At 44.2% G+C, this 13,165-nt stretch overlaps 1 protein-coding gene across 1 annotated transcript in view; it reads left to right on the top strand.

Annotated features, from left to right (window-relative positions):
- Positions 1-9,033: 9,033 nt before the first annotated feature.
- FAM3D (FAM3 metabolism regulating signaling molecule D) overlaps positions 9,034-13,165 on the top strand; it is a 34,222-nt gene continuing 30,090 nt past the window's right edge. Inside the window, exon 1 of the mRNA XM_048487315.1 lies at positions 9,034-9,048. The gene's annotated coding sequence lies outside the window, so the exon portion shown is untranslated. The remainder of the gene's footprint in view (positions 9,049-13,165) is intronic.

Here is a 13,165-nt window from a genome sequence, read left to right as displayed (position 1 = left end):
CCTGAAAAAGTACTAGAAAAGAAAAGGAACTAAGATAAATGTGAGAAGGAGGCAAGGGGGGCGCTGCGGGGCGGTGGCGCGGGTGGGTGCAAGGAAAAGGGGGAGGGGCTGGGGGCAATTTCCACCCCCCCAGGCGTGCACACACCCCGCCCCGCCCCCTTGCCACTCCGCCACCAGGGTTGTATGTTCTATTGCAAATTTGGAGCCTTGCTGTTTAATTTTGGGGAACATCGACATTTAATCTGCCAGTATTTTTTCCCTCTGTCAGATATGGTTTTTGCTATAGTCAGACAAACTAAGATGGGATCCCCAACCTTTCTGAACCTGGTGGCACCTTTGCAATTCTGTCCTGGCCTGGTGGGCACAGCAACAAAATGGCTGCCACAAAATGGCTGTAGCAGGAGACACAGCCAGTCACAAAATGATTGCCCCAGCTGAACTTCAGTTACACAGAGAAGCTCCTTGTGCGCTGGTGACATCTGCTGCCAATTCAGCATTTTGTAAGAATCTACATAGCCAATTAAATCTTCAGGAGTTGGTGACGGTGGCGGTCAATCAAAAGCCTTGCTGGAAAAAAATCCCTACTCTCACTTCCTGAAAACACATGGCAGGCACCAGAAAAGGTGTCAGCAGGTGTCAAAATGTCAGTGAGCACCATATTGGGGACCCCTGAACTAAGACGTGAACTAATGAGGTTTGTTCCTGGGAAGGGATCCCAGACAGTGTCAATCAGGGCTAGGCTGTGGGTCAAAAATCGAGGTCTCTGACTCATGGACTCAGCAGTGGATGCCAAAAGAAGGCCCAAAAGCAAAGAAATATAGCTGTGGTGAACAAAGGGAAATTACCAGACCTAACAAAATTAACTAGAATAACTTTATACCCTAATACTTCGTATGGGCTGGGTACAAAGTTGCCTCCGTGGGAAAATCCTGTTGTGTCTTGGGTGAATGTGTAGGTATATTTTGCACATCAAAGGGGAAAATAAACAAGTCTGGGAGATATGATGCCCCAAACTACCTGTGAGAACTTCCTTTTAACAGCAAAATGTTCAAGATGCTAACCTTTGAGATTTTGCAACAAAAGCACACCTGGGTCAGAAAATTACCCTTGAAATCTATTCCATGACTACGTGCTGCTAATGATGCTAGTCCACCTGAATTCTAGAAATGACCCTCCATCATAAATAGAATCCTTTCAATGCAGTACAGGCAACAGTGCCGGTGAAAACCAAAGTACGTCTCAGCAACCACGAGCGTTTGGGGTCATTAAGCAGATTATCTTCCCTGCAAACTACATTCACTTTATTCACCACAGACTACATTCACCACAGATGACGTTTCATTTTATAAATCCCTCCATGAGGTAACTGTCTTCAAATGGCAAGTCTTTCATGAGAACAGAGAAAACAGTCTGATCCTCAGGATGAGATAGCCATACCCTGTGGCAAGAGCTTCCATGTGTAACGTAAGATGGTCAAGAAGAGTCATCTGCAGAGGTGGGATCCAGCAGGTTCTCACCAGTTCCCGAGAGTGGGTTACTAATTATTTGTGTGTGCCGAGAGGGAGTTACTAATTGGGTCCGCTTTTCCGTCTCCATGCCCTCGCCTCCCCCTCTCTTCTTCTTTCTCGTAGCCCGGAGCTTGCCGGCTAGTAAGAGGAGGGACCCTTTAACTACTGTTGGGTCCAGGGGACTCTTTACTTGCTTGGTAGGCTATTTATTTTGGCACTCTGTTCATTTTATGATAAATTGTGATTTACCATGATGCTTGGCCACTTAAAAGCTCTGTATTCCTGTATGTGAGAATGTTATGCCAATTTGTGTCTCTAATCCTGGATTGATTAATGTGAAATATTTTCAGGATATACATTATGGATTGCAAATTCTAGTTCACAATGGATGATGTTCTGGTTTATTTTTTACTTTAAACAGAAGGAGAAGAAGAGTTTGGATTTATATCCCCCCTTTCTCTCCTGCAGGAGATTCAAAGGGGTTTACAATCTCCTTGCCCTTCCCCCCTCACAACAAACACCCTGTGAGGTGGGTGGGGCTGAAAGCTGTGACTAGCCCAAGGTCACCCAGGAATAAAAAGGGAGTGTTAATGACTGATTTTAGGTATTTATGGGGCTAAAGGATTACAAAGCATTTTGTATAAGTGAAAGATTAAAGGTACTAACTACTAATGCTTACTCAATTTTTTAAAAAGTCATGACCTGTGTATCCTGGCAGTAGCCTTGATATCTAGCTCTTGAATATGCCTATGCAGTAGGAATGGTCCATCGGATCCATGTTTTAATGAATTTGTGTCTTAAAGTGCAAATTATTTAGAGTATTGAATGTATTAGCCCTTCAGAATATAGTTAACAAACAGTGGTGATAGTGAATCTTCACTAAACTGTAGTGACCACTCGTGATTTCACAGTTGGCATACAGTCCTGTTGTTTCCTTTGTGGCTGGTTAGCGAAGGTAAAAAATGGGATAATTCTCCCTGTTGGGCTGTTTTAAAAACATGTTTTAGAAATATGGTAAAGTCCCTTGTTTAAGGAAAGTATCCTTTTGATTTCTAGAAACAAAATGAAGTATTTGAAAGTATTAAGTATTTGACAGGCAGTCAATTAGAGGAGAAGTAGTTGTTTCTGTTGGCAGTAGACGATAGGACTTGCTATAATGAGTTTAAATTAAGGACAGAAAGATACCAGCTGGAAATTAGGAACTTTTTTTACAGTAAGAGTTTTTTACAGTAACAGAGAAATTATTAATGCCCCGCCCCTGGAATGCCCAGCCACGCCCCTGTCGTGCCCCGCCCAGCCCCATTGGCGCTATGCCACTGTTTGAATCCCACCGCCATGGGAACCTGTTACTAAAATTTTTGGATCCCACCACTGGTCACCTGTCTCCAGGGTAATACAATAAAAGATTGACTGAAATGGTAACCCAAAAAAGAATAATTTTGTTTGAGATTATTTGCTGAAGTAATTATTTATGTGAATATTCTGGTGTGCCACAGAAAGATCAGCGGGAATGCTAAGACTGTGTAATTGCCAGCTCTGATACAAGGAGCTGCTCTGATACAAGTCTCACTGTTTGCCTGTGTCATGTCACACACCTGAACTTGCTTAGCAGCCTTGTGTGGAGCCATATCTGGAATCCAATCTCCAACGATGTTGTTCCAATTTTCATTTATTTGTCGTTTTCTACTACGTTTATTGAGTATTTAAATACTGGGCATATTTTTCTTTCTGTTAACAACAGATTATCTGATAGCGTCCCAGTACCCTTGTCTCCTGCATTTAACAGGAGAAAATAAGGATAAGAGGTAACACGATAGCCATGTTTAGATATTTGAAGGGATGCCATGTCGGTGAGGGAGCAAGCTTGTTTTCTGCTGCTCCAGAGACTAGGACCAGGAGTAATAGGTTCAAGGTGAAGGAAAAGAGATTCCACCTAAACATCAGGAAAAACTTCCTGACAGTAAGGGCTGTTCAGCAGTGGAATGCACTACCTCAGAGTGTGGTGGAGTCTTCTTCATTGGCGATTTTTTAAAGAGAGGCTGGATGGCCATCTGTCAGGACTGCTTTGATTGTGTGTCCCTGCATTGCAGTGGTTTGGATTTGATGGCCCTTGGGGTCTCTTCCAACTCTATGGCCCCTTCCGCACATGCAAAATAATGCATTTTCAAACCACTTTCACAACTGTTTGCAAGTGGATTTTGCTATTCCGCACAGCTTCAAAGAGCACTGAAAGCAGTTTGAAAGTGCATTATTCTGCATGTGCAGAATGAGCCTATGATTCTATACCCCTGCTATGTTAGCTGATTCTGCAGCAAGAAACTGGCCCTGCTGACCTGGTTTCTGAAGAAATAATAGGAAGTTTATGGTACAATCCTAGACCAATTATGCCCATCTGAGCCCACTGACTGAAATTGATTGCACCATTAATCTTGCCACAGTATGGGTTTTGCTTGTTACAGAATAGATGCAGTATAAATACCCCTTCAGCAGCATGCCATAGAAGTTTGCTGAGTGATCTTCAGTAGTCATACACTCTTAGTCAGATTCCGCACGGGCCGTATACAGTAGTGTGCGGATGGTAAAAATGCCATTGCTGCCTGAGGGAAGTAGCTAATACCCTCCTGCTCTTGAAGAACTTTTAATACAACAACATTTGTGTGTGGAATAAACATTTATTAACAAAATTGGTTCAAGGTAACACAAGCGTAAGGCGCAGCATGGGGGTCTGATCTTATGGTATGTGTACTGGGCAGCCAAATATTGCTGTCCTCCAGACACCTAAATTTTTCTCAGCACGCCTGCCGATGAAAAATTATAACGCACACTGGAGCAGCTGTGAGATTCCAGATGGGCGGTCGCCACTTCCTGAAGACTCCTTGCTGCCAGGGGTGCAAGCCATCTAAGCCCACATCTGGGCAGGTGACCCCTTGGCTTGCTCCACCCCAAACCTCGTGAGGAGGTTCCACCACAGCGGGTATTTTGCCCGCTGCCCCCCAGCTAAAGATCAGTCCCCCATGCGCAAACCGCCATATAACAAGAAAAAGCATGCACTAACACAGACCAAAAAACAGGGAGAGGTGGGTGGGAAACACGCACGTTTTCAGCAAATGGGGAGGTGGGGAGGCCTGGCTTTGCACAGCTGCTGGAGCAAAACTGTAACGACCTATTTCCCACACAACGGTGTTTTCGTGACTTGCTAAATGAGCAAGTTTTTTGGAAAATGCTGGTGTGCAGCCAGCGCCACGCGAACGGCGGCCGCACTCGTGTGCCTCTTTTCTTGCTGCTTACCATCTGCATAGCCACGTAGGCACCAGGGTTGGTATCTGGTCGTGTCAGCATGGCCGTGGGGGTCCATGATCTATTCCTGCATGGCTACGCAGGACTGGACGGGCAACAAGAAAAAAACGCTGGGCCCCGTGCAAAGGCCTGCAGCCCGGCCAGTTTGCATGCTGGTCATGGGATGCCTCGCCATGCGAACGCCCCGGGGCAGCTGCATTACCATTTACAAGGGCAGCACACTGCTGTATATGGCCTGTGTGGAATCCGCCTTAGTCTAACCTATCTCACAGGGATGTTCTGAGGATGAACTGGAGGAGAAAAGAATGATGTAAACTGCTTCGAGCCCCCATTGGAGAGAAAGATGGCGTATAAATGGAATAAATAAATGGTAGCTCTGTAGAGAATGGAAGAAGAGGAGTTGGTTTTTATATCCTGCTTTTTCTCTACCTTTAAAATTTTTCAGAGTGCCTTATAACTGCCTTCCCTTCCCACCACAAACTTCTTGTGAAGCAGGTGGGGCTGAGAGAGTTCAGAGAGGCTTTTGACTAGCCTAAGGTGACCAGATGGTCACCTTTGTGAATTGGGACGGGGGTAGGTGGCAACGTGCAGCTGCAGGAGCGCACTGCCTTCTGGGGCGCTGCCGAAATAGCAGCGCCCCAGAAGGCCGTGCTCCCGCGGTCGCGCGCGGGAGGCTGCCGCACTGCCTTGCGCCCCAGAAGGCAGTGCAGCAGCCTCCCAAAAATCGGGACAATTGAAATAACCCGCAGGATGCGGGACAAATTGTTTGAAGGCGGGACTGTCCTGCCAAAAGCGGGTCATCTGGTCAGCCTAGACTAGCCCAAGGTCACCCAGCAGGCTTTATGTGTAGGAGTGAGGAAACAAACCCAGTTCACCAGATCAAAGTCCACTGCTCACATAGAGGAGAGGGGAATCAAACCTCAAAGGGGAATCAAATCACAGAGGAGAGGGGAATCAAACAAGGCAATAGGGTTTGGATTGCAGAAATCTGAAACAAAGCATAAGTATTAACAGAAATTACAATACTAGCATCATATGTACAGCAACAGGCATTACTGTACACTACTGTACTGTACACATTACTGTACATTACTGTACACAATATTAAAGCCCACTGTCCCTTTGCCCAGGCACCTTTCTGATCAATTTCATTGCAGGACACACCTATTATTTGTTTTTTGTTTTTTTTTAAAAAAAAAGCCCCCACCCAAAATAATTCAATTTCGCAGTTTGCCGTTCTATAACGTAGGAGCCCAGATAGAGAATGTGAATGTTCAGGCAGCTATTGACTTTGTTGATCTGCAGCGTGACACCTGCAGGAAGCCCTACTCAGATGAGCAAAGATGTTGACATGGAGCATAGGCCCCTTCCGCACACACAAAATAATGCATTTTCAAACCACTTTCACAACTGTTTGCAAGTGGATTTTGCCATTTTATTTATTTATTTATTTATTTATTATTGTATTTATAAACCGCTCTCTCCCGGAGGGCTCAGCTTCAAAGAGCACTGAAAGCAGTTTGAAAGTGCATTATTCTGCATGTGCGGAATGAGCCATAGGGGGAGAGGCAGTCCAAGCGTTCTGAGTGATTTGTTTCTGCACCATTCAGCATGACTTGAGGCTGACTAGACTCACAGTTAGAACATGTGCACAGTGTGCCGGCTTGTTTGGATTACATAGGCAGTTCATGCAACATTTAAAAACTACTACATTCTGTGTATACGGTATGTGTTGCCGTGCACACGAACAGCCAGCAACGTTACTCAGTGGTGCGTATTCATTAAGTTTCATGCATATCGTCCACTGGACCAAACTCGCTTTGGTTCAAGGTGAGAACGTACTAAAGGTTTGTGATCCACTTTAGAACAATCTATTAACGCAAACATGCTCAGTTTTGGAGGGGTCAGATGGGCAAAACGACGAGGCCGGAATGGTAGAGAAACAAGCCACAGTGCTTCATCCTCATCCACCTTCCCAGTCAAATCAATGCAATTAAGGACATTTTCACAAGTAATATTTGCAAGATGACAGAAAAGAATTCTGACAAAATGCAAACATTTATTTTGAACATTTGGGGGAGCTGCTAGAAATTTGCCATAAAACTGTGATTCAAGAAGATACAAAACCATCTCTGCTAGGAAGAGATGGGTAAAAATTTTGGCAGTGGTAAATTCTATTGCATGTGTACTAATTTTAATTAATTAATTAATTAATTAATAGTTTTATATACCGCCCTCCCCCTGAGGGCTCAGGGCAGTTTGCAACAAAATTAAAACATACAGTAAAACATAATTTAAATATTAATTACATAAAAAAACAGAACCCATTTAAAAATGTGGATGGCGTCTGGCTACCCCTGTTTGTGCCCACGGGAGGCCAGATGACATGGTAGATGTTTTTAACCAGGCTGGCCAAACGCCTGGCGGAACAGGTCCGTCTTGCAGGCCCTGCGGAAACTCTGTAAGTGGCAAATTCTATTGCTTGTATTAACTATTATTTTTAAAGACTTTGAATACCTCCAATAATTTCTACACTGAAAAACAAGATAGAAGAGGGGTAGTAATTTACTACAGATAGATTATAGCAAATAGGGGCTGTCTTTTCTCAAGATCTCTCCAGCAATGCAGACAGAAGAAAGTTTTCCTGGTGCCTAAATTTCATAATTAAATCAACGAACTGTGTTTAAAATGTGCTCCCTGTTTAAAGGAGGGGCGTCCCCTCCCCGCCCCCCAGACAGCATCAATTACCTTTTCAAAACCAGCCACATTCCAGAACCTCAAACATACTTTTGATTTTCGGAGCTAGTAATAATTTCCCGTAAGCCTATGTGGCGTTTAATTGGGGTTATCTTGCAGGTCTTGAGCACTGAGCAATCTTATCTTTTTGTAATACAATTTCTCTTGAAGGCAAATATTCTGAAAGCAGCTAAGGTCAAGATGCCAACACTTCAGGGCAATTGACTCGTACCCCTGGACTCCTTCCTGGAAATACAAGGATTAAAACAAAGAGAAACTATTTCATTAAAAGGACATTGGAAAAACATTCTGCTCTTTTTATTCCTATCCTTTGTATCAGAAAAATCCCAATACTTCCTCATTCTGATCTAACCACTGCATACGTTATTTAAGATATGTCAGGCCAGCCGAACAATGCACGAAACAGTTTGCCATGACTCAGAAAGAGGCTGGGCTCTGTAACGGATTTAGCTTTCTGATTCACTGGGTTTATGAGCCAGTCATAAAGTTGCCCTCTCTTTCTTCATTTTCCTCCCTCCTTCTCTCTGACTGCCATAATCCATTCAGTAATAACCTTCAGGAAATGAAAACACCTGCTGGACATTTACTCCCCGGATTGGGGCTTTTCAAACAGCACCAACCAAACTGCAAGTATTCCAGAGAATAGGTAGATGGTCAGATAGAGTGAGGTTTGATGCACTGCAATCAACTACTTTTATCCCACTAGTTTTTGCCGGGCCTGGCTCAGCTCTCATCTATTGAAGAAGTGTAAAGTCCAAGGATTGATCTGAACATGTAGGTGCACCATTCGACGGATGGAAGGTGAGCTGCTGCCTCCAGAAAGCAAATTGAGTATATTGTAATGGGAAAGTTCTCTCTGGTTGTGGGTGGGAGAAACACCTTTCCTGTGAGAAAAGGCTAAATTATTTGAGACTGTTGAATGTAGGAAAAGTGCAACAGGAAGGGAAGTTGGTAAAGCTGTACATTGTGGAGAGAGAGAGAGAATGTTCACCCTCTCCCATCATTATACCTATCCTGAACCAGGCTGTAGAGAATGGATGAAAAAATCCACACAGCAGGGCCAGGGACAGATAGGGGAGGGATTCTTCAAGTCTGAGGTGAGACCCAGTTTTTAAAATAGATATGAAATGTAGAATACATAGGGAATGGAGGAGGGATCCTATAAGGAACGACTGCTCCTATGAAAAGTATGTGACTATCAACTCGCCACACTGCATTGTGAAATCTCCGCGACTATTTGGAGAGGTTGTTAGGCAACCCTCAACCCATATTGCTAAGGAGTCTCTGTTAGTTTTGGCAAAGGAAGGGACAAGAGAGAGAATGAAAAGGGCAGAATATAAGAGGGAGGGAAGTTAAAGCTGGAGGGAGGAGTAGCAGAAAATGTCAACAGAAAAAACTGAAAATAGGGGAGGGGAGCAGAAAAAATGTGGCAGTGTGAACAACTAAGGTGGCACAGACTCTTCCAGAGAGAAACAGAAGTAGGCAGGTGAGTGAAAGAGAATGAAAGGGGAGGGGGTTTCAAGAGGTCAGAACACTGAAGGTGGGAGGGAACAAAGAAAATGGGTGGGACAAAAAGGAAAGGGGAAAAGTCTGCAAGCACTTCAAAGGGGATGCAAAGAGGAAAAGAAAACGGGAGAAAGGCAATGGTAAAATGGGATTCCCACTCTGCGAGTTCAGTTCCCCACTCTGCTGTGACGTTTTTTGAATGACCCGGGACCAGTCATTGATTTTCAGCTTAATCTACCTCGCAACATTGGTGTCGGTATGGGATTGAGGGAGATAGAATGATAAACCAGGGGGCATTCATTGGAAATGCTGGGGGGAAGAATTAGGACTAATAAAAGGAAACACTTCTTCACGCAACGCGTGATTGGTGTTTGGAATATGCTGCCACAGGAGGTGGTGATGGCCACTAACCTGGATAGCTTTAAAAGGGGCTTGGACAGATTTATGGAGGAGAAGTCGATTTATGGCTACCAATCTTGATCCTCTTTGATCTGAGATTGCAAATGCCTTAACAGTCCAGGTGCTCAGGAGCAACAGCCGCAGAAGGCCATTGCTTTCACCTCCTGCATGTGAGCTCCCAAAGGCACCTGGTGGGCCACTGCGAGTAGCAGAGAGCTGGACTAGATGGACTCTGGTCTGATCCAGCAGGCTAGTTCTTATGTTCTTAATGTCACCTTGAGTACCTTGGAAGAAGGGCTGTACCAAAATCTCCTTAATAAGAAAAAGGAATTATTATCGGTTCGGTATTGTTGCTCTCATTGATTATTCTTTTTGTGGCATGTTTATTTATGCCATCGAGGTGCAGCTGGTGCAGAATTAACATTCCAAAAACGCTAACAGCTTTAGGGGGAGATTCATCTTTGGAACCAAAATGGTGCAAAAATAATGGCTTTATGGGTTCATTTCTCAGAAGCGTGCAGCAAAACTGAAATGGTGATATTCCAACCGAACGGGGGAACTTGTCACGTTCATTCTCATTTGTACCCACAATCTACCTCTTGAAGTGAGGGTTTCACTTGATCTTGGGGGTGAGGCCAGCCTCCTGCCCTTTGTGAAAAGGGACCCCTGTCACTTAGAATTCACATAGTCTGAGCGCAGAATCCTAATCTCCTTCTACAGTATTGGATCAAAGGTCATGTGCTGGCAGAGCTAGTTGCAGAGGCGACCAGTGCAGTCCTAAGCAGAATTGTCCCCTTTCAATTAACATATTTTTGCTTATTTTTTGCACTGAGATTGTGCTAGTTCAGCACTTTGGATCCTGTTCCCATCTCCTAGACAAGAGACACAGGATGCTGCAGGCAGTGCCTGCCTCCACAGAGGGCACAACGCAAGACTCAAACTGGCTGTGCTTTTTTAATATCTGTATTCCCTTCAACAAACGCAGGGCCTTCCTCAAGACAAACGCCTTTGGCAATGAAGCACCTCGGAATATCCCCTTTGTTGTTGTAGTCTGGTGTGAATGTGGCTGGAGAGGGTGTCGATCTGGAGCTGGAATAGGTTATCAGAACCAGGAATCTATGAGCATAGCTATTCTCCGTCATTGTGTTTTCGTAGCAGGAAAAAGATCTGTGCCTGTTATCAAGTTGCTTAAGATCAAATTGAGCAAAAAAGACCCGCACCCAACAAGATATACTTATGGAAGGACCTCACAAAATAGGACTTCTAGGACAACCAACTGAGCTCCCCCCCCCAATTTGTTCAGTGGACCCCCAGGAATAGCATAAGGGAGTAAAGTGTGGGTCTGATGTGAGAGGATAGAACCGGCAGAAATTGTTACTCTGTTTTCCGAAGACAGAGGTGCCTTTTGGTTGTCCAAACAGCGTGTTTGCATAAAAGCCCTAATTTTTATGTACAGTCAGGATATGCCTGACATCCTGTCCAACATCCTCCCAGCAAATGATGAAATAGGTAAGATTAGAAGCTGAGACAAGGTTTCATTCAGATAGGATAAGTCATTTTGGTATTTCCTTCTTCAGAACTTTGAAGGTTTTTTTTTAAAATCATTTCTTCCTGGAACAGCAAATCAGTAAAACAGCCGGCTCTCACCAATTCTGTAAGATGACGAAAACACCTTTTATTTGTTTAAACAAGCCATGTTCAACATATTGAACAATGCCACCCTGGAGAATAGCAGATAAAGACTCTCCTTTATTGAATGTTTCTGAAATGAATAACCCACACAAAATCCCTCTTAAAGGTCCTCTTGTCATGACAGACGCTACATGAAAAATGGGCCAAACTCATATACTACAAGTCATTGGCACCTGCTGCAGTGATGTTTGCTATCTTTTTTTAATACTGTCCCCTTTAATGGTTCAGTTACAAACACCTCCGTCAGAAATCAGTCAATGGTGCCTCTCCAGAGTAGCATCAAGACATGATGAGAGAGAGGAAAGTTTTCCTATTAAGTTCGCAGCAGAAGTTCACAGCCAAAAAGGGAAGTCACAGTAGGTATCATACCCCAAAGATATATCTGTGTTCTGATTAGAACATAAGAACAAGCCAGCTGGATCAGACCAGAGTCCATCTAGTCCAGCTCTCTGCTACTCGCAGTGGCCCACCAGGTGCCTTTGGGAGCTCACATGCAGGATGTGAAAGCAATGGCCTTCTGCGGCTGTTGCTCCTGAGCACCTGGTCTGCTAAGGCATTTGCAATCTCAGATCAAGGAGGATCAGGATTGGTAGCCATAGATCGACTTCTCCATAAATCTGTCCAAGCCCTTTTTAAAGCTATCCAGGTTAGTTTCCTTTTATTAGTCCTTATTCTTCCCCCCAGCATTTTCAATGTATGCCCTCTGGTTCTAGTATTGTGAGAAAGAGAAAAATGTCTCTCTGTCAACATTTTCTACCCCTTGCATACTTTTATAGACTTCAATCATATCCCCCCTCAGACGTCTCCTCTCCAAACTAAAGAGTCCTAAATGCTGCAGCCTCTCTTCATAAGGAAGGCGCTCCAATCCCTCAAACATCCTCGTTGCCCTTCTCTGCACTTTTTCTATCTCTTTGATATCCTTTTTGAGATGTGGCGACCAGAACTGAACACAGTACTCCAAGTGCGGTCGCACCACTGGTTTATATAAGGGCATGACAATCTGTGACTGATAGCACTGACCCCTGTAGCGTGTATTTTAGCTGGTCCTAATAAAGGTAGTTAGATCAGTTTTAAGCAGCCTGAATATCTCTGGCTAACCTGAGCTTGTCAGGGCTTAGAAGTTAAATAGAGTCAGCCATGGTGACTATCTGTATGGGAGCCCACCAAGGAAGATCAGCTAAACAGTGGAAAACAAAAGCAAACCAACTCTGTTCATCTCATGCTTTGAAAACCCTATGAAGGGTCAGCCTAACTCAACTGTGACTTGACAGCACTAAATTGTTACTGTTACATGATTTTTGCTCTTGGTATCCTTCCATATAATCTTAAATGTTAAATATTTTTAAACATTCACAACAGGTGAAACTTTTCCGGGTGTAGTTATCCCAGGGCCGAATTCTACAGAAAGTTGGCAGCTGGTTGTTGCACAACTTTACCATGTGCTGTTAAACCAACACAGTCTGGAGGTCTGTAAATGTGTGTTGCTAGAACCCCCACAACTGTACATCTTTTTCACTGCCACATAGAAGAGAAGAAGGAGAGGCATTTGGATTTATACCCCACTTTTCTCACCTGCAAAGATTCTCAAAATGGCTTACAAACCCTTGTCCCTTTCTGTCCCCACAACAGGCACCTTGTGAGGTAGGTGGGGCTGAGAGAGTTTTGAGAGAACTATGACTAGCTCAAGGTCATCCAGAAGACTTCATATAGAAGAGTAGAGAGAAACAAACCTGGTTCACCAGATTAGAGTCCACTGCTTATGTGAATGAGGATGCGATCAAACCCAGTTCTGCAGATCAGTGTTCACTACTCCTAACCACTGGCACATAGGAGGCACACTAACCATCTTGTTCAATTATTTTTCACACTTCTATCCCAGTTTCCTCCACATAGCCCAGAGTGTTGCACATGGTTGTTTCCCAGGCTGACCAGACGTCCCGCTTTTGGTGGGACAGTCCCGCCTTCAAACAATTTGTCCCGCGTCCCGCAGGTTATTGAAATTATCC

Source organism: Sphaerodactylus townsendi, linkage group LG03 (assembly GCF_021028975.2).
Source record: "Sphaerodactylus townsendi isolate TG3544 linkage group LG03, MPM_Stown_v2.3, whole genome shotgun sequence".
Taxonomy (NCBI): domain Eukaryota; kingdom Metazoa; phylum Chordata; class Lepidosauria; order Squamata; family Sphaerodactylidae; genus Sphaerodactylus; species Sphaerodactylus townsendi.
Note: the sequence above shows the minus strand (reverse complement) of the source record. Positions and strands in the feature narration are given on the sequence as shown.